The sequence below is a fragment of the Pelophylax lessonae genome (genome assembly GCF_965119305.1).
Source record: "Pelophylax lessonae genome assembly, chromosome: 1".
Classification (NCBI taxonomy): domain Eukaryota; kingdom Metazoa; phylum Chordata; class Amphibia; order Anura; family Ranidae; genus Pelophylax; species Pelophylax lessonae.
This window is the reverse complement of record NC_138768.1, coordinates 29,358,390-29,385,265: the sequence shown is the minus strand read 5'-3', so window position 1 is coordinate 29,385,265 and position 26,876 is coordinate 29,358,390. Positions and strand designations below refer to the sequence as shown.

The 26,876-nt window shown below is 45.3% G+C and overlaps 1 pseudogene across 1 annotated transcript; it reads right to left on the bottom strand.

Moving 5' to 3' along the window:
* Positions 1 to 93: 93 nt before the first annotated feature.
* LOC309566888 lies at positions 94 to 21,056 on the bottom strand (annotated as a pseudogene). Its single transcript has 3 exons — positions 20,963 to 21,056; positions 17,179 to 18,603; positions 94 to 126 (listed from the first exon to the last, which is right to left on the bottom strand). The product of its transcript is annotated as an uncharacterized misc_RNA (transcript).
* Between the last annotated feature and the right edge of the window lie 5,820 nt (positions 21,057 to 26,876).

The window sequence follows — 26,876 nt, the reverse complement described above, 5'->3', positions numbered from 1 at the left end:
CCTTTTCAATGGCGGCGTAGCTCACTTCCCGGGGTAAAAGTTTCCTGCTTAGATAAGCCACTGGGTGCTCGCCGCCATCCGCTCCGACTTGGCTCAGTACTGCTCCCAATCCAAACATAGAAGCGTCTGTATGAACGAAAAATCGTTTAGTTGGGTCGGGAGCAGAAAGTACAGGAGAGTTAACAAGTGCCGTTTTGAGCTGTTGGAATGCCTGTTCACACTCTGGGGCCCAGGCTACTATCTTTGGAAGATTTTTGCGAGTTAAATCAGTGAGGGGTTTGGCCAGGGTGCTGTAGTTGGGTATGAATTTACGATACTACCCTGCGGTACCTAGGAACGCTAAAACTTGTGTCTTGGTGCAGGGGGTTGGCCACTTGGCGACAGCCTCTATCTTAGCAGGCTCGGGCTTCTGTTGACCGCTTCCTACCCGGTGCCCTAAGTACTGAACCTCAGCCATCCCTATGTGGCATTTGCTGGGTTTGAGGGTCAATCCTGCCTCCCTAATTCTGTCTAGTATGGCTCCTATGTGGGTCAGATGTTCCGGCCAGGAGCAGCTAAAAATGGCGATATTGTCTAAGTAAGCGCAAGCGTACTCCTGACACCCATCCAGTAGCTGATCCACCATCCTCTGAAAGGTAGCTGGGGCGTTCTTCATCCCGAATGGCATAACTTTGAATTGGTACAAACCAAACGGGGTGACAAACGCCGATTTAGGAATGGCGTCCTCGGCTAGTGGAATTTGCCAGTACCCTTTGCACCGATCTATTGTGGTGAGGTAATGGCCCCTTGCCATTTTATCAAGGAGCTCGTCTATCCGGGGCATAGGGTAGGCATCGGAGGTGGTTTTGTCGTTGAGCCTCCGGTAGTCTACGCAGAAACGGGTCGTTCCGTCCCGTTTCGGCACTAGCACTACTGGAGAGGCCCAAGGGCTATCAGAGGGCTCTATCACTCCTAGCTTTAGCATCTCTGCAATTTCCTTCCACATACCCTCTTTTACTGATTCTAGGATGCGGTAGGGGGTTTGGCGAAGGGGTGTCTGTTCTAAGGTTTCGACCTTGTGTGTGGCCAACGGGGTGTACCCGGGTAAGTTCGAGAAAGTGGCCCCCTTTTCCCGAATTAGACTTTGAGCTTGGGTACGCTCCTGTGCGCTTAGTCGCTCTCCTAACTGTACTTCTTCCAGATCTCCACTCCGGCCCTCCTGATCTAGGAGGTCGGGGAGAGGTAGATTATCAAAATCCTCAGCTGCGGATGCGCAAATTGCCATTACCTCTTCGGTACGTTCCTGGTAGGTTTTGAGCATGTTTACGTGGAGCATGCGTTTGGCTCCTATGCCTGTGACTGGACCGATCACATAGGTGGTATCACATATTTGTTCTACTGTCGAGATATGAGAACATATTGAGGACTCTTAAAGACTTTTATATTACATATTCATATATCCATACTCAGTATAGCAGTCTAGAGTCCCCTCTTAATCCCTGAATATACTTTCAAATAATAGTTTAGAACTCAGTCTGAGTCTGTTTGTTATGTTGTCTTTATTATGAATATATGTCAAAGTATAACATGAGATGTTCTGCCAAAGGAACTTCCCTAAGTTCCTGGAAAGAGATGTTTATGAAAATAAGCCCTTATTACCATAAAATGTTATTTTCCCTAACATATTCAATATTTTTTAATTGTCAGACTAACCTGTCACTACTCCCTTGTATGGTCAAGCTGACCGTATGTGTAATTAGGATGTATTATGAAATATTGTGTAATCTTGTATTGACTATGTTTTTGGACCTATGCCCGCCATAGGCTATAATGTAATGACTGACTATAAAAGCTGTAACCAAAGTATAATCTGGGTCACATTTCTGTTGGAAGATGTGGACCCGCTGTATGGCGTATATTCTGAGTAAACATATGGAGACGAATGCAAACCTGATTGGCGTAGATTATTTCATGGCTCAAACTTAACATTTGAACTTAACATGAACTCAACATTTGGTGACCCTTGAACCGTGTCTTTCTGACTGCATCTCAAACCGCCGGTGAGCACCCCACAATAGGAGGGACAGCACAGAGGCCTCAGGTGAGAAAACATTTTTATTTCTCATGATGAAATTGTCTTTTTCTGATGTGTGGTGGTATGCCGGTTTGGTGCGGCTACGAAAGGTTACATGAATCCTTTGAATTTAATTGCATTCTGTCTGTGTATGGTTACTGAGATTATTAAATGGTACCAATAGGAAATACTGTGTATGAAAAATATTATTTTCTAAAAAATATTTCTTTAATTCTCTTTATTACAAGAAATGACAATATATATATATATATATATATATATATATAAGGGACGATTTAAGCAGAGATACTACTATTTTCTGGATTGTGTGTGTGTGGTGTTGAAAGACAAATGTGGAGGGCAGGTATTGCCTTAAACCCCAGTGTCTGTATGACCTGCTGAGTGTTCTTTGGATTAGGGAGTCAGAGAAAGACTAGCCTATATTCACTCGTTTAGAAGACGTTCAAACGAGTATAGAACAGATTAAGACATGTCGTAATGATAAAGTACCTGGTGGCTGATTGGTACGCAGCTGTTGTGATAAAAAAACGAAGTTCTTGATCCCGGAATCTCCAAATATTGTCATTTCTTAAAGTGGTAATGAGAAATAATAAAATGGAAAATTTAATTGATAAGAATGTTTTGCCCATTATGAATGACTTAGGGCTTAAAAAAACTAAAGCAAAAATGTATTAAAAATAGCCAAGAAAACAGGCTTAAATGTTGCTAAATTGCATTCAGGTGCACCCATCGTTAAGATGATGGTGAGTGGTGATGCAGACGCCCTCAAACATCATGTAAAATGGTGCAAGATTACTAAAAAAGCGTATGAAGAGGATCCCTCTAAATGGTGGCCACCAGAGGGCTATTTTGAGTACGCCTAAAAATTGATGCCTTGTTCAACTTGCTATTTTAAAAATGTCTGATTGTGGGGGAATTAAATGTCTAGCAGTACGGGAAGAAGAAAATATATAGGTGAAGCCCCCCCCCCCCCTATAAAATGTGTCCAGAAAAAGCTGCTTTAACAAATAGATGAGGAAGAGTAATAGAAACTGTTTTATCAGGGAAAACGTAGTTCGCCATAGTTGTCAGGACACTTTGAGGTTATTTTTTATATATAGAAATATAGATAATGAGAATTTACATTTTGCTCATAAGTCCCTGTATGAAAGGGAGCTCTGCTGCAAAATTTTGAAAATTGGCTACTTGCCAAGAGTTGGTTCAACAATAAAAATCTTCGTTCCCGTTATAGTTATGGAATTTATATTTGGATATAAAGGGTTACCGCAATTAGTGTGACCATTGGACCCTGTTGGCACCGAGCCAAAAGTTTCAAATCAGATTAACTTTTTATCCGATTATAGTTTTTGAATGGTATTTTAGGGGTGTCCTCTATTGAAGGAGGGGAACTTCTGGTCAGGTTTTTTGTAAAAATGACACAAAAAAAAAAAAAAGAAGAAAGTTTTTTTTTTTGTAAGTTTGGCACGGAGCCAAAAAAATGTTTTAGTTTTATAGTTTTATCTGATTTTAGCATACAAGTGGTATCTGATGTGCCATCTCTACTGGCGGCCATATCATCCGATGCTACCCACTTTTACAGTGAAGTAATGTGTTTTTTTTAGCGTTCTAGTGGACGAGAAGACAAAGCCATCTTCGTTTCTTGGTTTTCAGTCTGGGTAACTGACCTGGTGTAGAAATGCCCTTAAAAATAGGTGATGGGGGTTAGTATACAGCAAGGATAGGGAAAGTGTATGTCCCTTAGAAACGCCAAGAAATTAGGGCAATTGTAGAAAATCTCCCAAACATTGCCAAGTGTCTTAAAGAAATGGTATAAAAGGTTGATGTGAATGGAGAAAACTCAGCAAGCTACATATATAGATATGTGAATTTTGATTGATTGAGCAGTACCTGAGGAAAAAATATGTGTATGTATGGAACACATTTGCAGTAAATAAATAAATAAATAAGTATGCATGAATAAGGGATATTGAGGATACAGGCAGATGGCCAAAATACGTATGAAACAAAGATTGATACAATGAAATTCTAAAGGAATCGGTAACAAGTATGTTTGATAAAGGACAGGATATGCAAATGTTATTGGATGTTGTTTAGAAGGAAGGTGAGGATATGTTGAACTATTGGAATAGATTCAAAGATGCGATATAGAAGCACAGTGATTGGGTGACTGAAAGTGAAGATGACATGAAACAACCTAAAGTAATAAATATTTTTGTAAGTGGATTGTTGTCTGAGATTAGAAAAGAAAATGGAGCTCTGCATAGCGGGCTGGAGAATTAAACCTGTCCCTGAGTTGGTTGACATAGCACAGATAGCTTGTGAAGTGTTACAAAAAGAAAGGAAAAAATAGAGAGAAAGGAAAAAACTAAAATAATGAAAATGCAAGTCCCTGAGGTTAAAAAAAGGTTATTAAACCCAAGGGAATGCTGGTTTATACAGTACAGGTGACGGAACCCCCTTATCCCCCGTCAGGCCAAAAGGGAGAACTGGAGATCCAAAGAGGGGCATTGTAGGACCCCTACAGGAATTATTAAAGGGACAAACAAAAAGCAATTATAAATTCACTTTAGAAGAGTTAACCCCTTCAGTTATGGAAGCATTTAAACAAATCAAGCAATCTTTGCTAACAGTGCCCAGTCTTGGTTTGTCAGACTATAGCAAAGATTTCTATTTATTTTGCACAGAAATAAATGGACATGCGAACGGGGTGTTAATGCAACCCTTCTGTGCCAGACATCGCCCAGTGGGGTACTACAATTACCCATTGGACAGCATTGCCAGAGGGCTACCTGGATGTCTAAAAGCAGTAGCGGCGGCTGCCCTACGGGTTGGAAAAAAAACTGTAGACATTGTATTGGGTAACACTTTGTATTTGATGTGCCCCCATGATTTGGAGGCTATGTTAAATACTGCCTATACTAAACTATACTAAACACTTCTCAGTACAGAGTATAACACATTATCATTAGATTTTGTTATCAGCTTCCAATCTCAAAATTCAGCGCTGCACGACTGTGAATCCGGCTACTTTTTTACCGGAAGCTGACAGTGAGGAAATTGATGATTCTGAATACCTAATACATGATTCTGCTGCCTCTATTGATGAAGTAACAAAACCCAAATCTGATCTTCAGGATGAATACATTGCTGGTCTGCCTGTATGTGCAGACTTGTTGGTAGATGGCTCATCCCTCAGACGACCTGATGGGTTAACATTAGATGCTTGTGTGGTAGTAAACGTGAGAGCCGACTACTGCATACTGAAATTCTGCTAAAGTCAGCACAGGCTAAGGAACTTACAGCTCTCTGTGTTGCATTGGAGCTAGCAGAATGAGATACAGTAAATATCTACAGTGATTCTGCTTATGCTGTGGGTATATTGCACAGCTTTGCACAATTATGGCAGGAAAGGGGTTACCTGATAGCAACAGGAACACCCATTCAACACAAAGAGTTAATTGTCAGACTGTTGTTTGCAGTCCAATCGCCTCTTAAAGTAACAGTAATTAAATGTAAAGCACATACTGGATTTAATGACAGTTTGTCGGTTGGAAATATTTTGGCTGATAAATATGCAAAAGAAGCTATTCACTCTTATCATCCACATGTAGTCCCTACATTTTTGGTCACAAATCTTCAAGAAGACCATGGGGTTGTCAAGGCCCTACAGGAGAATTCACCCCGCCGATCCACTTGGTCTGTCAAAGGAGCTGTTTGTGGACAAGATGGTCTGTGGAGGTCAAATGACAAGCTGATTGCTCCACTGACTCTTTTTCCTTCATTGTTTGCCTTGAGCCATGGGCCTTGCCATGTCTCAACAGGAGGGATATGTCGGGTTGTGAACAAACAGTGGTGGGCACCAGGTTTTTACACATATGCTGCTAAACAAGTTAATGAATGTGCTGTATGTCAAATGCATAACATAGGTAAACCAGTACCTACCCCTTTGAAACACATTCTGCATACTGAGGAGCCGTTTCAAATTTGTGCAGATTGACTTCTCAGATATGCCCCCTTGTGGCCGATTCAAGTATCTTTTAGTTTGCGAATATTGTTAAGTGTCTTACTAGAGAATTGATTCCTAGGTTTGGTATGGGAGCTGTGATCTCTTCAGACAGAGGTACACACTTTGATAAAAAACTAATAGCAGAGGTAGTAGATATCTTAGGTCTGAAACAACAGTTACACACCACATATAGACCACAGGTTAGTGGGATGGTGGAATGCAGTAAGCAAACCGTAAAAAAGTATCTGGCCAAGATGACTACTAATGGAAAGAGCACATGGGTAGAAGCATTGCACATAGCCCTAGCAACTATCAGGACTACCCCTAAGGAGAAGATGTATTGTTTGGGCGCCCTCCTAAAAGACTTCCTACAGCTTCTGTAACATCAGAAACAGTGACTTTAAGACTTTAACACAAACGTGTTTTATGATACTTTTTCCAAAGCAGGACAACCAGTGGACCTAAGTGAAAAGACTCATGGACTAAATTCTGGAGAGTGGGTGTACATCAAGAATCACACCCCCAGGACTACTCTGTCCCCTAAGTGGAAGGGACCGTTCCAGATTATTTTTGTGTCTCCCACAGCTGTAAAGCTAAAGGACTACAAGTATTGGGTGCATGGTTCCCATTGTAAGAAAGCAGTAGCTTTGAACAAACATACAAGCCAGTGTACTGCTGGCAAGGACTTTCCTGTACCTTTACCGCCTAGGTCATCTCCATTATTGACTCGGGCTCGAGCCAGAAGACTATGAATATGGAAGAATGTCTCTTACATTACCTAGAGCTGATATGCATCTCTGAGGAATTATCCTGAGTGGAGGAGCCTCGGTGTGGATCACAGTCATGATGTATGAAAGTACTCACATGATAAAAAAGGTGAAACGCATGATACCTTTTTACTCAATGCTACTGTAATGACTAAAAAGTTACACATTACCCCAGAGTCTGGAGTTGAGCAAAGGCTGAAGAGAGACTTACATGCTAAACTGGGAGAACCCTTCTATAACTCCTTTATGGCTATGCAGTTGCAAGCTGCCAAGAAGTTGGAAATCACTAAGTGTTGGATATGCACACATTCACCTATCTCACACAAGACTTTGCCCTTACTAGGTATACCCAGTACCCTAGCTGAGATAGAAGACAGTGCTCATTTTTGTGATATCAGTGCTAATATGGTTGACAAGGCCATTTCACTACTACTATTTACCAATGCCCCAATGAGAATACCAGCAGTATGTATTAACTTTACCCGCATTTATCCGCCAGAACTACTTGAGAAAGGTTTCAAGAATACTGATCGAGTGATTGGAGACTCTCAGTGCATGGATAATGCGGATGTCAGGTATTGGTTTGATGGTAAAGATTTTATGTGGAGTACAGATCGATATCAGGAATTACATGATTTCACACATCGCCAACATTCCCGCCAGAATAATTTGAAGTTATTAATGTGCCTGCTACATGGTATATGAGTGACAATGAGTTTAACCACTTAAGCCCCGGAAGATTTTACCCCCATTCCGACCAGGGGGTATTTTGCGATTCGGCACTGCGTGACTTTAACGGAGAATTGCGCGGTCGTGCGACGCTGTACCTAAACGAATTTGGCGTCCTTTTTTTCCCACAAACAGAGCTTTCTTTTGGCGTTATTTGATCACCTGTGCGATTTTTTGATCACGCGCTATAAACAAAAAAAGAGCGTCCATTTTGCAAAAATAGCAATATTTTTCCCTTTTTTTTATATGAAATTCCCCCAAAAAAAATGTAAAAATCAAAATTTTTTAAAATTTTCGGCCAATTTGTTTTATGCTACCTATGTTTGGTAAAAAAAATCGCAAAAAGCGTATTTTGATTGGTTTGCGCAAAAGTTATTGCGTTTACTAACTAAGGGAAAGATTTTTGTCATTTTTGTTGTTTTTTTTTTTAACGCGTAATGGCGGCGATCTGCGATTTTTTTTGCGGTACTGCGACATTGCGGCGGACAGATCGGACCCTTGACTGACATTTTTGACAATTTTGGGGTTACCAGTGACATTTCTACAGTAATCAGTGCTATACATATGCACTGTTACTGTAAAAATACACTGGTAGTAAAGGGGTTAACTTTATTTGAGAGGGAGGGGCTGTGTGTGTCCCTAGGGGCGTGATTCTAACTGTGATTGGCTGGGGCTTCAGCTGTATGCAGAGTGATCAACGGATCTACATAGTAGATCCAGATGATCAGCTCTCATACAGCGAGGAGAATGACAGGCAGCTTGTTTACACAAGCTGCCTGACTTTCTCCCTCTCCCCCGCCGATCGCAGAGTGGCCGGCGGACATCGGGTCCGCCGGTCACACGCGCGGGGGGGTCCGTGACCACTCGGGAGCGGGAGCGCGCCTCCGGGGGCGCGCGCTTGCTCCCTAGACCCTCACAAGCTAGTGACGTAGCCCTACGTCACTTTGCCTGTGAGGGGCTGACCGCCGACGTAGATAGTCGTGCGGCGGTCGGCAAGTGGTTAAAGATACATAATTGCATAAAATCCCTGCCCATTTCTTCAAAAGAGCCCTTACCGAGCAGGACATTCCAGTACAAGTTACCCCCGGACAAGTGGGAGATGATACTAGCAGAAATGAGGAGACTAAAGATGACACTGAAGAAGAGACTAATCTTGAAATACCAACACCTATCCCAACTCAAAATATAGGCCCAGGGAAAGAAATGATGATGATACTGATATTGAGTCCCATGATAGAGAGATAAGACCAATATTTTCTATACCTTGGGTGAATAGATGTTGTATTAAAAAAGCTTTCAGTTTTATTATAGATTTAGCTGATTTAATGGTTTAACATAATTGCTCTGTATGACAGAAATTTCATATTAATGGCCACTGAATTAAAAATGATTAAAAAGGAGGTTTTGCAACACCGGCTGGTGTTGGATTACCTTACTGCTAGTCAGGGAGGAATGTGTACCATAGTGGAAACCTCATGCTGCAATTACATAGGAAATGATACAAAAGCAGAAGATGCAATCATTTCACATGTAGAAAGGGCGCAGCAATTAAAGCTTTATTTTCGTAAGGAACATACCGAAACCGCTTGGATTGGAGGTAGCTGGGAAAGTTGACTCTCTTGGCTAAAACCTGTCAACTGGTTTACTGGTATTGGAGGGTGGTTCACAGGTATATTGCATGGTATCCTGTACTGTATATTGTTGGAATTATAGTGTTGATACTCCTCATAATCAAATGTGTACCAATGCTATGCAAATGCTGCTTAAAAATGACTTCAAATACTTGTGATGATTGTACTAATACTGGTTCTTTTGAGCTCTCGAGGTCTCGCATAAAGACGGCCCATGAGGGGGCGTGTCCTGGACGTGTGACCGAGCGGACGCCTTCTCGCAGAGCTCCGCTTCTTGCCTTGCTCCATCGCGGATATCTCCGCCATCCTCACACCCCAAGCTCCGATTCTACTTCGGCTGGACTGCCCGCTCCCCAGAGCATCGATTGAGGCCACTCTTGCCGAGCTACTCGTTGGCTACCCGCACGGCCGTTTGCGGCCTACCTAAAGCACAGAAGCCGCGGCCTTGAGTACCGCTCGGCGGCCGATCCCGGAATAGGAGTCGGGTGAGTTCGCAACGGCCGTAGGCCGCATGTAAAAGACTATACCCACCAGGACCAGGGTTTAACAAGTTCAGGAGTCCCTCATAGAGCGCCACTGCCCTCACCCCCAGCCATGTCTCGCCGCCGCCGCCGCGAGACCCCTCAGCCCAAGAAGCTACAATTTTTTTTCCACTCAATGATCCCCGGGGCTTCCAATGCTGCCAAAGACCCATCTTCCTCATCCCAGCTGAAACAGCACCTGGCTTCCCAGGAGGGCCTCAAAATATCTGCAGCAGACACACTGGCTCCTGAGCCTCTTACACCCCTAAACAGCCCTGCAAAATCTAGACCAAGGAGGGACACTGGTGAGGAGGACGCATATGCCTCATGGCCAGGGGGAGATGCAGGGGACCCCACTCATAACATGGACACGGGTACCCCGGACCCAATAGCTTCATTCCCTACTACAGGGCAACCCATTTCCGATGTTACACTCAAGGACATGCTCATGTCTCTAAAGTCCTCACTACACGCCGACCTCTGGCAAGGTATTAAACATTGCAGGGCTGAAGTCCATGCTTTAAATAACAGAGTTACTCACGTGGAAGAACAGCTTACAGCCTGTGCCCAATCATTCAACAATATGGTGGATGCTCATGCTGACCATGCTGACGAGCTGCAATGGCTCAAATCAAAAGTTGCTGACCTGGAAGACCGCTCCCGTTGCAACAACCTCAAAGTGCGGGGCGTACCAGAAAGTGTAAGTCAGGCTCAACTACCCCACTTTGTTAAGTACATTTTCCTGGCAGCAGTTCCAAATCTGTCACAGGCGGACTTGACCATTGACCGCATCCACCGTATTCCGAAACCTTCTCACATTCCCAAAGAGGCACCCAGAGATGTTTTATTAAGAATACATTTCTTCCAAGTTAAGGAGAAAATTCTGGAAGTCTTCAGGAAAACTGATTCCCTGCCGGATAAAGCCAGGGGTGTCCAGATCTTCCCTGACTATTCCCAACATACCATGCAACGTCGCCAAAATCTTGCTACGGTGACCAAAGCCCTTCGTAACCATAATATTCCATACAAGTGGAAATATCCGGCTACTTTGATAGTTACTCGAGATGGGGTGAACTCGGTGATTCGTTCCATAGAAGAGGGAATCTCCCTCCTCACTTCGTGGAGCATCCTCCCTGCATCCCGCCCACCACCTGATCGCTTCCACCATGACCGTCATCCGCCTCCGAGACCTGAAGAGCGCTCCAGACCTCAACTTCCATCCTCGGAAACCCCCTGAATGCTTACATCAACACAGATTTTTGTCAAGATAACCCTGGTTCTTTGTTGAACTTTCACCGTCCTACTATCTCTTCCCCACCTTTTTGAGCATTTGCTCCATCACCCCCCTTAACATGTCACAGCTCCGGCTGCTCGAAGCCCTTTTTCTTTGGGGCCTTCTCCTTTTTACATCCCTTGTTGGAACCCACTACCCCTCCCCCTCCCAGTTTGTCTTGGGTACTGCAACCAACTTATATCCTACGCACTGGAACATACTGAAACACACACTCGGCAGTTTCTACTACCCTGGTTTCGTGCCAACACCCTCTTCCATGACTTTCCTTCTACCCCGTACAACCGATTCTACCAACCTGGCCGAACATAGCTACAACTCTCCAATTTCCTATAAGACGTGTGCAACTACTCTCATATCTCCCTATCCATGGAACACAGATGGGACTTAAGCTTCTGACTCTAAATGCCAACGGACTTAATCATCCGGCGAAAAGAAGGACTATGTGGAAGGAAGCCGTTAAACAACAAGTCGACGTCTTGACCATTCAGGAAACGCACTTCAAAAAGGACGCTACACCGTACTGCTGCCACCCTGCTTTTCCTCATATTTTTCTCTCCTCTGCTACCGTTAAAAGCGGGGCATTCTTTTAGCTGTTAGAGAATCCGTGGACTTTGCGTTGCATGAATCGCATATCGACGAGGATGGTAGACATATAATTCTGATTTGCTCAATTGACAAAATGTTGATGACTGTGGTATCCCTCTACGCTCCCACTGCCCGCGATCTCTTTTCAAGAAGGTCTCTAAGGTGAGCAGGGGGAACTTGTTAATTTGTGGGGACTTTAATGTTGTCCCTGATCCTGTCCTGGACTCATCTGTGGGGGGCAGGGGGCGCGCCCTTTCTTTGCGCGGACTCCTGCACTCCTCGGATCTCTACGACAGCTGGCGATGTTTTCATGCTACTGAACGTGATTTTACCTTCTTCTCTCATAGACATAGAACGTATTCCAGAATCGACCTATATCTATTGGACAAGTGGCTTCTCCAGAGGGTGACTTCTGTTGACATCCAGGATATCACCTGGTCGGACCATGCCGCTGTGGTGACTGTTCTGGATCTTGGCCGCTCCATCCCCCCTATCCGTATCTGGAGGTGCAACAATAGGTTGGTCCAGGATCCAGAATTGTCCAAACATGTACAAACTCACCTGGAACAGTTCTTTTCGGAGAATGACACCGGGGATGTCTCTGATGTAACCCTCTGGAGTACCCATAAGGCGTTTATGAGAGGTATCTTAATACAACTGGGGGCCAGGGAAAAAAAGAAACACCAACAGGCCTTGTCTTCTCTTCTCTCTGAGATTCATAAACTAGAAACACTAAACAAAGCAGACAACACTACATGTAGGACGGACCAACTGACGCGATTGAGGGCAAACTTACGGTTGCTGCTCATTCGTGACCACGACAACATGTTACGCTCCCTTAAACTCAATCACTACCACCTCCAGAACAAGGCGGGTAAATTTCTAGCGTCTAAACTGAAGACACACGCTTTGAAAGCTAAAATCCCATTTATTGTGCACCCATTCTCCAAGACCAAATTGCACAACCCACAAGATATAGCCAACGCGTTTGCCGACTACTACAGTGCACTTTATAACTTGAAAGATGACAGTAGCACTTTCCAGCCCACAGAAACAGACATTACCAACTTTCTAGCAACCATCCGCCTCCCCTCCCTCACAACTTCACAACTAGACACTCTGAATACCCCATTCACAGTTGAAGAAATTCACAAAACCATCAAATCCCTCCCGAGAGATAAAGCCCCCGGCCCCGACGGCTTTTCCAACGCATACTACAAGTCCATGGCCCCTGTCCTCTCTCCATACCTTTTGAAACTTTTTCAGGCCTTTGCATCATCCTCATCCCCTCCTAAAGAATTCTTAACAGCACACATAGTTACCCTTCCCAAACCGGGGAAGCCCTCGGACACTCCTGCAAATTTTCGCCCCATATCTTTATTAAACGTAGACGTTAAAATATATGCGAAACTACTAGCGAACAGAATGTCGTCCCTGATGCCATCATTGGTCAGGTCTGACCAGTTGGGCTTTATGAAAGGCCGGCAAGCCTGTGATGCCACCAGGAGGATATTGAACCTGATCCACCACGCTAACTCCTCAAAAACACCTTCTCTGCTTCTCTCTATAGACGCAGAGAAGGCGTTTGATAGGGTCCATTGGTCTTACATGACACTCGCATTGCGCAAATTTGGCTTCAGTGGCATGATTCTAAATGCAATCCTAGCCCTATATTCCTCGCCCTCGGCCCAAGTCTACACCTCGGGAATGCTATCTCGTTCCTTTTCCATTAGCAATGGGACTAGACAAGGGTGCCCCTTATCCCCCACGATATTCAACCTCATGATCGAACCATTGGCAGAAGCTGTCCTTTCCAATCCTCATATAGTTGGTTTCAAACTCCGCGGCTCTTCCCACGTCATTAGCTTATTTGCGGATGACGTCATCCTATCCCTTACCAACCCTATTGTTTCGCTCCACTTTGCCCATAAAACATTGGAATCCTTCAGCAAAATATCCTACTACAAAGTTAATTTCCATAAATCCCTTGTCCTAGACTTAGGCTCCCACGTATCCACCAGATCCCACTTGGAAAAAACACTTCCCTACAGCTGGACCTCCGAAGCCATCCCGTACTTGGGTTTGCGGCTGACCCCATCCTTAAAGGATGTGGTTTCTGCAAACCTGAAACCCCTGACTCAGGAAGTGATGGGCATCCTCTCCCAAAAAGCTTATAAGGAATTATCTTGGATGGGCAGGATAGCTGCCTTGAAGATGATGGTTCTCCCAAAAATTTTATATATTTTCAGAACGCTGACAATTCCTATTGCCAAATCCTACATATCAACTCTCCAATCACTCTTTAATCGCTATGTATGGCAAGACAAGAAACCTAGATGTCCCTGGTCGTTAATAACTAAACACAAACGGGCGGGCAGACTAGGCATGGTAGACCTCTATGACTATTATGTGGCGACCCACATGACACACATCAACTGCTGGTTCGCACCGGCTACCGATGTCCAATGGGTGCTTGCTGAAACAGCCCTGGCCAACGTTCCTTCCCTTCCCCTACTGTTATCGGCAGACTGCTGGAAACCTCTCCTACTGCACCAAATGCCACTAACCACACAAGCATCCCTCCTGGCTTGGAGACATACTCTACTACATACAGATTCCCAACATGTACTCACCACGATACGCATTCCGTTGGAAACCCTAACTGTCCTCATCCCGTACTTGACCCTTCACAAATGGTTGGGCAATGGCCTACTATGGCTAGATGAAATAATGGTTGGTCCGACCCTGAAATCCCTCGCTGCCTTAAATCTCCCTTCCTCTGAAGCCTATACACACCTTCATATCGCCAACTTCATTAAAAAACACCCAGTGCTGACTATCCACATTCAGTCTGACCTATGGCAACACCTCATGAAAGGACCCCTAGCGTCTAAAGGAACATCACTTTTCTACCAATCAACTCAGCAAAAACTGATACTCTCAAAGTCATCCTCTATGTTAAAATGGGAATCGGAGCTCCACAAAACTTTTGACATACCTCAGTGGCAGCAGGCGATCCTTTACACGCACTCAATATCCCACTGTGCAAATCACTGGGAACTTTCTTACAAGGTATTCTCTAGATGGTACTTAACCCCCTATAAACTCAACTCCTTCTACCCATCACACTCACCACTATGCTGGAGAGACTGTGGTCAAGTGGGCAATCTTGTCCACGTGCTGTGGGCCTGTAAGAGTCTCTCGAGTTTTTGGCGACAAGTGTTCAGTCTTGTTTCCTCAACGACAGGCATCCTCACTCCACCAGACCCAGCCTTGGCCCTCCTCAATCTCACTATAGACAAATTCCCTCTTCAATATAGGACCATTGCGGCCCACATTTTTCTGGCCGCAAGGGTCCTAATAACCAGGAGATGGAAGAAGACAGACGTACCGACCCTTTCAGACGTTGTACATTATGTTGACTCCATGTATGAACATGAACGCCTCATAGCCCTCAGGTCAGGCAAATTAGCTTCATTTCAAGTTTATTGGAAGTCATGGTCACATAGGAATAGTCACTGAATACTATGCATTATTTGTTTTTTGAACTTGTATGATCCTAAATGTGCATATGTGTTCGTGTTGCGTACCCCTCTTCCCCCTCTTTTATCCCTGTTCTCCTATTATTGTAACTGTTATTTTCTCATGCAAAACTCAATAAAAATTCAATTTGAAAAAAAAAAAAAGACGGCCCATGAGATGGTTACCGGCATACCTGAAAACCAACTTAAAGACACAGAAGAAGTTTAAAAGTATAAAAGAAAAGACACAGATTAATTCTAAACTCAGGAGGGACTGTCAAGATATGAGAACATATTGAGGACTCTTAAAGACTTTTATATTACATATTCATATATCCATACACAGTATAGCAGTCTAGAGTCCCCTCTTAATCCCTGAATATACTTTCAAATAATAGTTTAGAACTCAGTCTGAGTCTGTTTGTTATGTTGTCTTTATTATGAATATATGTCAAAGTTCCCGGAAAGAGATGTTTATGAAAATAAGCCCTTATTACCGTAAAATGTTATTTTCCCTAACATATTCAATATTTTTTAATTGTCAGACTAACCTGTCACTACGCCCTTGTTGGGTCAAGCTGACCATATGTGTAATTAGGATGTATTATGAAATATTGTGTAATCTTGTATGACTATTTTTTTGGACCTATGCCCGCCATAGGCTATAATGTAATGACTGACTATAAAAGCTGTAACCAAAGTATAATCTGGGTCACATTTCTGTTGGAAGATGTGGACCCGCTGTATGGCGTATATTCTGAGTAAACATATGGAGATGAATGCAAACCTGATTGGCGTAGATTATTTCATGGCTCAAACTTAACATTTGAACTTAACATGAACTCAACACTACCACCTTGTATGGGCCCTGCCAGGAGGCCTGCAGCTTGTCTTTGTGGACTGGTCGTAAAATTAATACTTTTTGCCCGACTTGAAAGCTGCGGTCCCTGGCTCCCCTATCGTACCATTGGCTCTGTCGTTGTTGGGCCACCTGGAGGTTGTCGCGTACAGTCTGAGTCAGGGCCTTCCAGGCGTTCCCTAAACTCCAGCTCATATGGTACGATAGGTGTACCATTAATGGTCCCTTCTCCTTCCCAATGTTCCCGGATTAAATCTAGGGGGCCCCTCACTCTCCTTCCGAACATAAGTTCGAAAGGGGAGAATCCGGTGGATTCTTGGGGTACCGCCCGGTATGCAAACAGTAAGTGGGGGAGGAACCTTTCCCAGTCTTTCTGGGTATCCATGAACGTACGGATCATCTGTTTGAGGGTGCCGTTAAAACGTTCACAGAGCCCATTGGACTGGGGGTGATATATGCGGAGTTCAAGATCTGTTGTACCCCACATATCTTCCAGAGATGGTGCGTTACTTCGGCGGTGAACTGAGTGCCCCTATCCGAAATAATCTCCCGGGGAAATCCCACGGGGGAGAATATTTGCATCAGGGCATCTGCTACCATTTCTGCATGCACATTGGTCAAGGCCACTGCCTCAGCGTATCTGGTGGCGTAGTCTACCACGGTTAGGACGTATTTCTTGCCAGATGGGCTAGGTTTAGTTAAGGGGCCTATTGTATCTACTGCGACCCGGCTAAAGGGTCCCTTAATTATGGGAAGAGACCATAGCCGGGCCTTGTATCGGTCACCCCTCTTCCCCACCCTTTGGCAGGTATCACAGGTCTGGCAATATCGCCGTACATCCTGGGAGATACCTGGCCAAAAGAAATTCTGGGTTAGCCTGTGTTTAGTACGACTGATCCCTAAGTGTCCGGACAGGGGTATGTCGTGCGCTATGCGCAGCAGTTCCAATCTATACTTCGGGGGAACAATTAATTGCTTAATGGGTATGGGGATCGATCTGTCTATTGCCTCCTCGGCTTGGCGGTACAGGAGTCCCTTTTCCCAGGTGTATCTTTCCCCTTCTAACCCTGCCTGATTTTTATCTACACGGTCTTTATACAGCTGTAAGGAAGGGTCTAGGGCCACCTCCGACCCAAATTCTAGGGGGGACGCCCAGGGAGTGACATTAGGCATGGGGGGCACATTGCTTACCTGAGCCTCAGAGTGGTTAGGTGGTGCTGTGGTGCGAGCCTGCTGCCGGGTCACAACCGGATAAGCTTCATGGATGGTAGATTGGGGAACAAAAGCTGAAGTCAGCTCCCCCAGGTCGTTGCCCAAAATAACGTCTGTGGGTAAATCCTTCATCATGCCCACCTCCATATTCCTATTTCCCGCTCCCCGATTCAGATGTACCTTGGCAGTGGGGATCTTGTAGATCGCTCCCCCGGTTACACGTACTGCCACACACTCCCCTGTGAGGTTGCCCTTGGGTACTAGGTGGGTGCGGACCAGCGTTATAGTAGCTCCAGAGTCTCCCAAACTGTGTACTTTTCTCCCCTCCATCTGTACCTCTTGTCGGTGCCCTTGGTGGTTGTCAGAAGCTGCTTGGATAGGGTTGACTTCATGTAGCGTACCGAGAGGTTCCTCGGTGGAAGCTGGGACCTCGGGTACTCTGTAGGGTTCCGCTTGGGCACAATGAACCGCTGCTCGGTTGTTGGGTGCCAGGGTATTCCAGCTGGGCCGTGGTCGGTTGCGGGGGCAGTCCCGCTGCATATGTCGCTGCTGGTTGCAGGTGTGGCATTGTATCGGGGGGCGAGCCTGATACCGGGGGGCGTAGGTGTTATTGCTTACCCCCGGGCATGCTGGGACGGCTGCGGTTACGGCTGGTACTGGTGCTGTAGGTCCATAGGTTGCTCTTGGTTGAGTGCGCTGTTCCCTCCTGGTATCTTGGAACTCATCCGCTAACTTGGCTGCGTCTTGTAGAGTGTGGGGTTTCCGATCTCGCACCCAATTCTGCAGATGAACGGGTATCCCGTTAAAGAACTGCTCCATCACCATTAGCTGGAACAGGTCTTCTAGGGTGTTGACTTGGATGGCTTCCAACCATCCTTTTGCCGCTCGTTGTAGACGATGCGCCCATTCTGTGTGAGTGTCTCTGGTGAGCTTTTTAATATCTCGGAACTTTAGGCGGTAGGCCTCTGAGGTAATCGCATACCTAGCTAGAACGGCCTGCTTCACCTTGGCATAGTCTGTACTGTCCTCGACGGGTACAGCACGGTATGCCTCTGCTGTGCGACCAGATAGTCTCCCTGCCAGTAGGGGTACTCGATCCTCTGCACTGATATTGTAGGTGGTATAACCTTTCGAAATCTTGTAGGTAATCATCTATCTCGCTGTTGGTTTCAGTATAGCTTTTAAATGCCTGGTACGGGATCTGGGGCTTCCCCTGGGTAGTGTGGACAGGCGTTGGAGCTCTCTCCCCGACTCTCTGACTTGCTTGGTGTTTGACCACCAGGTATTCTTGTACGTCCGCCATCAGCCGGTCCAGTATTTCTCTTGAGTGGGGCTCTGGGTATTAGGCCAGTCTGCTCTGTAGCTCTTTGTCAAACTCGCTGCGTTCTGCCTCCTTTGGGCCCGCTGCAGGGTTTGCTCAGAGGAGTCTTTATCAGCCTCTCAAACCCATAGATTGTCGGTTCAGTCTCTTACTGAAATGGTCCGGTCTGGATACAAATTTCCTCCCTTAGAGATGTCTGAAGTCTCTTATCTCTAGGCTCATTGCGCCCTCCTCATAGTCCTCGGACATTTCCCATACATCTACTCTTGGAGCAAGAAATGTATAATGATTGGGAGCATCCTGATAGGATTTTTTGCTCCTCCTAAAAGGTTTTCACTATTGTATCCTATAGAGAAATTGTTTACTAAGAAATGAAATATAGCCGCTGTGGATGCTGCCATTTCTTCGGTTAACAAGAGTTTAACCTGTCCTGTGGATAATGCCCAGGTTATTTAAAGATCCAGCAGATAAAAAGTTGGAATCTTTATTGAAAGCCTCCTTTGCCATTGCAGGCTCTGCAAAACAACCAGCAGTTGTGGCCATAGGAGTTTGTCAGTCTTTGAAAGACCATATGACGCGAGTATCCAAGACAATTCCTTCTCAAGGAGAGTCTGAAAGATCTGTCAGCTCTACCTCGCACTTTGTTTTGCAATGGATGCTCTTATGGACTCCATAAGGCAAATGTCATGGTTTGCTCGGATGACAGTGCATATGCGCAGAATCCCTGTGGTTAAAGAGCTGGTCGGTGTAATTACTGGCTGGCTTCCCTTTTCAGGGAGAACGCCTTTTTGGTGATGATCTGGATGACACCTCATGAACAGAAATGCTGCTACCTGTAAAAAGGAAGAGCAAGCGTCCTTCTTTTATGATCCCCAGCACTCATACTATCAATGCTTCTAACTCCATACGGTGACAACGGTCTCAGCCATCTGGGTCTAGAACCAAGCCTTCAGGGCAGGGTCAGAAAAAGCCCTGGGCCCAGAGATTAGCCAAGTCTTTCTCTAATCCTACTCTGTGAAGGGGCACCCCCACTCACGTGGGTGGGGGAGGAAGGCTGCTTCGGTTCTCAAAGGTTTGGGTGAAAAAGATCCAAGACAACTGGGTTATCTCCACCATCTCGCAGGGGTACAAACTGGAATTTTGAGTGTTCCCGCATCCTCGGTTTGTAAAGTCAAGTACACAGACAGATACCCTAAAAAGATTTCTTTCTGGCGTTGGACTAGCTGAGGGCTCAAAGAGTGGTAACAGAGGTTTTGGAGAACAAAAGGTTCAGGGGTTTTTACTCAAACCTTTTACTCAAACCTGTTCATAAACCAGTTTCTGAATGTCCATACTTTCCGTATGGAGTCAATTCGTTCAGTCATAGCCTCCCTGTAGGGAGAGGAATTTCTAGCATTGATGGACATCAAGGATGCATATCTTCACATGCCTATATTCCAGGCTCATCAAAGGTTTCTATGCTTTGCAATTGAAAACCAGTAGTTTGTGGCCCTGCCCTCTGAGTTAGCCACAGCTCCAAGAGTGATCATAAAGATTCTAGCTCCAGTTTTGACTGTTCTAAGGTCCCGAGGGATATCTGTAATAGGATATCTGGGCATTCTATTACTGATAGATCGATCAGGTCCGGCTCTAAGCCGAAATGTCCTTCAGACACTACAGTTCCTAGAATGTGTGGGTTGGATACTGAATTTGGCAAAGTCAGCATTACAGCCAGTGCAGCTTCTGGAATATCTGGGTTTTCTTGTGGACACAGTACAGACAAACAAGAAAGGTCATAGACCTGAAGGATCGGGTTTGGTCTGTAGTAAAGGCTGAGATATCCTTCTGTACATCTTTGCATGAAGTCATTGGGGAAGATGGTGTCCACATTCAAGGCAATTCCCCATGCTCAATTCCATGCCAGACCCTTGCAGAACAACATCTTGTCTACATGGACTGGAAGGGTTCAGTCTCTGGACTGGTCCATGTCTCTGGTACCAAGAGTATGTCAGAGTCTGAATTGGTGGTTGGTGACCAGAAATCTGGAGAAGGGGAAATCCTTTCTTCCAGTAACCTGGAAGGTGGTGACTACAGATGCCACTCTCTCCAGCTGGGGAGAGGTTCTGGAGAAAGCCACTGTCCAGCAGAAATGGTCTTGGGTAGAGCCGTCTCCCCATCAACATTCTGGAAATCTGAGCAATCAGTTGTGCTTTGAAATACTGGATGCCCAGACTTCGGGGTCACCCTGTCAGAGTGCAATCTGACAATACCTTGGCTGTGACTTATATCAACCATCAAGGAAGCACAAAGAGTCAGTCATCCCATAAAGAGGTGGATATTATCCTGTCTTGGGCAGAGAAATTTGTGCCATGCCTGACAGCAGTTTTTATTCCAGAAATAGAGAACTGGCAGGCTGATTTTCTGAGCCGTCAACAGATGTTTTCCCGGGGGAATGGTCCTTACTTCCAGAGATTTTTTTATCAATCTGCCTACGCTCGGGGGCCCCAGATGTAGATCTGTTTGCATCCAGATTCAACAACAAATTGAAGAGATTCATGTCCAGGACCAGGAATCCACTCACAGTCGGAGTGGATGCTTTAGTGGCTCCTTGGAAGGAGTATTCCCTGATTTATGCCTTTCCTCTGGTGCAGCTGATACTGTGTCTGTTGCGCAGTGTTAGGCCTTCCAGAGACGCCAAGCGCTGCTCCGGTTTCCTAACCAGTAGTCTTGTTATCCCTGTATCCGGTGGAGGAGGGGATAGGGTTTTGCAGCCAAAATGAAAATCATAGTGCAACCAGTGAACTCAGGGAACAACATGTAAGGAAAGGACTCACGGTTAGGAGTAGGTCAGGAGCCAGAGCCCAAGGGAGCAAAGTCCAGTAGAGTGGTTCAGAGCGAGCCGTGTTCGGTAACCAGAGTCAGTACGATCCAATGGGGTGATCCCAAGAGTAATCAAGGTAAGCCAAGTTCAGCAACAAGACATAGTACCTAAACATCAGACAAGCAGGAAGCAAAACCTATACCAAGGCACCAGCAGGAAGTGGAAGAGGGTATTTATGGGTCATATGATTAGGTAACTGACAACAGCTGGCTACTGGGTGGAGCAAGAGCCTAATACCAAAAGGTAGCTGATAATGAGAAGCTTGCTCAGAATAGGAATCACCGTGTGGCCCAGGCAGCAGGGAGATGACCCAGAACACACCAGAACACCAGCCAAGGCGTGACAGCACCCCCCACACAAAGAAGCTACTTGGGCTTGGAGGGATGTTTCTCGTGAAATGACTTCACAAGCTGCGATGCATGAACATCACTAGCCAGGATACAAGTCCTTTAAGCAATGGAGTAGCCTTTCCAGTCCACTAGATATTGTAACTGCCTACCCCTACTTCTAAAAAAAACAGAATTTTACTAATCTCATACTCTTGATGGCCATTAACTGAGACTGGAGGGTAGAGAAAAAAAGGTTTCAACAGGGATACATGAAACTTATTGGGTATTCATATGTGAGAGTAGACAAAGTTTATAGGCCACAGGGTTAACCTGATGGAGTATGCGGAAGGCTCCTATGTATTTAGGGCCCAATTGGGGAGAGGTCTGATGCAGCTTGACATTTTTAGTAGATAACAAGTTGGTTGAGAGGAAAACAAGGTGTGGGTCGCCTGTGACGATCCGCGTACCCCTGGTACCTATGAAAGGAACAAAGTAGTACCTTCCTTATGTCTTTCCAGTGTTTAGTTAACTTGGCTACCATGTGGGCAGCTGCAGGTACATCTATCGGAGTAGAGAGAAAGGGTAAGACCTTGGGCTGAAAACAGAAAGCAGCTTGAAAAGGGGTGCATTTAATAGAAGAGTGCCATTGTGAGTTGTGTGCTAATTCAGCTAGGGACAACATTTCATTCCAGTTATCCTGTTCCATGTTAACATAGGCCCTCAAATAGTTTTCTTAATCCTGATTAATCCTCTCAGTCTGGCCATTAGATTGGGGGTGGTATCCAGAGGAGAGGAGATTTTTGACACCCAGATGCTTGCAAATGGCTCTCCAGAAAGACGATATAAATTGGGGGCCTCTGTCGCTAACGATATCGACCGGGATTCCCTTGTAAAAGAATGACATTGTCAATAATAGACAGGGCCAAACTAGGAGCCAAAGGTAAGGCCTATAGAGGAATGAAATGTGCCAGTTTTGAAAACCTGTCTACTACTACCCAGGTGACGTATTCCTTTTTTAAGGTTGGCAAATCTACAATGAAGTCCATACTGATGATATGTGTCACGGGAGCATGAGGGACAGGCAATGGTAGAAGAAGACCTTGGGGAGTAAATTGAGGGGTTTTGATGGTTTCACAAACTGTACAATCTTTAACAAAGGCTATAATGTCCTTGTTTAAGGTTGGCCACAAGACTAGGGGTTTAAGGCGTAAAAGGGTTTTTTTTACCACCAGGGTGCCCAGAAATTCCTTGTCCATGGGCCCATTGCAAGACTTCCTTACGTAGTTCCAGAGGAACATATAAAGTATTAGGCAGAATGCAAAGGTTAGTAGGGACACAAGACTGTGCTGCCAACATATTCCTTTGCAGATCGTCCAGTAGTGTAGTAGTCCAATAGTGTGATGATTCGTTCAGGAAGAACTTTATGATCCAGAGAACCTTGCAAGAGAATTGCCGAGACAGAGCGTCTGCCTTGGTGTTCTTGGTACCCGGGATGCAAGTCACAATGAAGTTGAACTTAGTGAAGAACAGAGCCCAACGGGCTTGCCTGGGATTCAATCTTTGGGCTTTCTCTAGGTACGTCAAGTTTTTATGATCGAGCGATATAATCAGAAGTTCAGTACCTTCTAACAAGTGTCTCCACTCGAAGCATGCCAGTTTAATGGCCAAACAATTCCCAAGTCATAATTTTGTTCGGTCAAAGAAAACTTCTTGGAAAAGAAAGTGACTGGGTGTAACTGGTTGGTAGTATGGTCTTGTTGTGACAATACCACTCCGGCACCTATTTCATTTCGGAGGCATCAACTTCCAATAAATATTAGGCTGAAGGTTGTGGATGGCGAACGGGTGAGGAGCAGAAGGCAGATTTGAGGCAATCAAAAGCTTCCAAAGCTTCCGGAGGCCACAAAGTTAGCTCCTTTCTTAGTGAGGGCTGAGATGGGAGCCAGGATTTTGGAAAAGCTTTTAATGAACTTCCGATCGCAGTTACAGAAACGTTGGATCTCCTTCAAGGTGGAAGGTCTGGGCCATTCTAAAATGGCATCAAGCTTCTTGGAATTTGGAAACCTGTAGACGAGATTATGTATCCTAAGAAAGGTATTTCCATTTTTTTGAAGGAGCACTTGGATAGTTTGGCATACAACTTGTGCGTTCTGAGACATAGGAGAACCGCGCGTACGTGACTACGATGAAGCTGAAGATCCTTGGAGTGAATTAGTATATCGTCTAAATAGACGATAACAAATGAATCAAGAAGGTCTCTGAATATGTAATTTACAAACTCTTGGAACACGGCAGGGGAATTACAAAGTCCATATGACATAACAAGGCACTCATAGTACCCCCTTCTGGTGTTAAAGGCAGTCTTCCACTCGTCTCCTGCCTTTTTTTCTAATCAGATTGTATGCAGAGCCAAGATCCAACTTGGTAAAGATCTTAGATCCTTGAACATGGTCGAACAGTTCGGTCAATTAGAGGAAGAGGATACCGATTCTTAATTGTAATATGATTGAGGGCTTTAAAGTCAATACAGGGTCTGAGTCCACCATCTTTCTTCTCCACAAAGAAGAAGCCGGCCCCCACTAGAAAGGTAGAAGGGCGAATAAATCCTTTCCTAAGACTGTCCTCAATGTATTCCTCCATAGCCTTCACCTCCGCAAAATTAAGAGGATATGTCTTCCTCCTAGGTAAGGGAGACCCAGGAAGCAGATCAATGGCACAGTCATAGGGGCGATGTGGTGGAAGCCCCTCAGCATCTTGTTCAGAAAACACATCGGCAAACTCAGCATAAGCGAAGGGTACCACAGAGTCCGACACCTCATGAACGGAAACATTATGTACTACCTTATGGAGACAGTGAGCAAAACAGGAGGTGCTCCAGGTGGAAATTTGACCCGTGGACCAGTCAATAGATGGGTTGTGTTCACATAGCCACGGGAACCTGAGAATCACTGGGTGTCTAGGGGATAAAATTACGTCAAACGTTAAGATTTCTTGATGCATAGAACCCAATTGGACAGAGAGAGGTTTGGGCTTGTGGGTTATAAGCCCGCTGCACAGGGGATCGCCACCAAGAGTGGTTACACCAAGTGGAAACTTCTTAGGAATGATAGGAATTTTACGTTTTTTAGCCAGTGATGCATCAAGGAACTCACCGCCAGCACCGGAATCAATAAAGGCCATGGTGGAAAAGCACTGTTCTGCCCAGGATAGGGAGACCAGAATTATTGGCCTCTCTTGAGGAGTATTCAAAACTATCTGGCTTAATAGAACTCCTCGATTACCCATTAAGCCTGGCAGTTTTCCGGCCCAACAGGACAAGCACGCAAGAAATGTCACTGCTTCCCACAATAGAGGCAGAGGCCTAGGGACCTGCGTTTACTACGTTCGTCACAGGACAACCACACCGCACCTTTGTCCATGGGTTCTTCTACAGAAGATATGGGAAGAGGAATGGAGGGAACAAGTGCAGGCTGTGGAGGGGGACGTTGATCCACTCTGCAAGGATTATATTGTCTATTGCGCTCCCTCTCTGCTTGACGTTCAGAGAAGCGAGCATCTACCCAGATACAAAGATTTAAAAAATCCTCCAAAGACTCAGGGATCTCTCGATAGGTAAATTCGTCTTTAATGCGTTCCGAATGACCCCTGCAGAAGGAAGCCTTAAGGGCGTGATCACCCCAAGAGGTCTCTGCCACCAACGTGCGGAATTCAATAGCATAGAATGCAACAGTGCGTTTACCCTGATATACAGTAAGTCCAGGATACTAGACTCCGCCGCAGACTTCCTGCCAGGCGCATCAAAGATGCTTTCAAAAGTCTTAGAAAAGGCAGAGAAATCATTAAGTATAGGAGACTCTTTCTCCAGCAGAGGTGACACCCAGATCAAAGCTTTGCTTTTAATGACATTATGAATGTCACCTTAGCCTGAGCAGACGCAAAAACAGAGGGCTGTTTCCTAAAGTGCAACCGGCAAAGATTGAGAAAACCCCTGCAATCAGAAGGGTTACCGTTGTACTTTTCATGAAGAGGTATCCTAGGAGCCTGCGGACCAGCAGCATCCACCACAGCAACCGATTCCCCAGCCGCAGCCCCTTGAACAATAGGAGCAGCAGGATTGGTAGACATGGAGTACAGCATAGTAGTGATGGCCACTAGTTTCTCCTCCAATGACTTTACCTGGTTAGCCTGTATGCCCAGTAGTTGTCCCTGAAGAGAGACTGTCTGCACCAAGTCGTTGAGGTCCATCTGGCCTTAGTATACAGTTAGGCCTGCCAGAGACGCCAACCACTCCTCCAGTTTCCTGGCCAGTAGTCTTGATAGCCCCATATCAGTTGGAGGAATGGATAGGGTCTTGCAACCAAAATATTTGGACCTCAAATAATAGTGCAACCAGTGAACAACAAGTAAGAAAAGGACTCGCAGTTAGGAGTAGGTTGGGAGCCAGACCCCAAGGGAGCGAAATTACAGTAGAGTGGTCCAGGGTGAACCGTGTCCGGTAACCAGAGTCAGTACAATCCAAGGGGGTGATCCGAAGAGTAGTCAAAGTAAGCCAAGGTCAGCAACAAGACATAGCACCTAAACAGCAGACAAGCAGGAAGCAAAACATATACTAAGGCGCCAGCAGGAAATGGAAGAGGGTATTTATGGGTCATAGGTTTAGGTAACTGAGAACAGCTGGCCACTGGGTGGAGCAAGATTCTAATACCAAAAGGTAGCTGATAATGAGAATCTTGTTCAGAATAGGAATCCCCCCCATGGCCCAGGCAGCAGGGAGATGACCCAGAACACACCAAAACACCATATCAATTCCTGGCCAAGGCGTGTGACATGCAGGATCCAGTAACAAGGGAAATCAGTAAACCCGGTAGCTCCGGCATGGCCGAGGAGGGTTTGGTATGCACAAATCCAAAGGTTGGCAGTGACAGGGCCTTGGGTCCTTCCACTGCATCTGGACCTATTCTCTCTCAAGGTCTGATATTCCACCCCGCTGTACAGTCTCTAAATTTGACGGCTTGGCCATTGAAGCCTTAATCTTGAAGGAGCAGGGTGTATCTGCCCCTGCAGTTTATACCAAGATAAATCCAGTCTCTAGAAACGTTTATAATAGGGTCTGGAAATCCTACATTACCTGGTGTGAAGCCAGGAAATGGTATCCCCGCAAAAATAG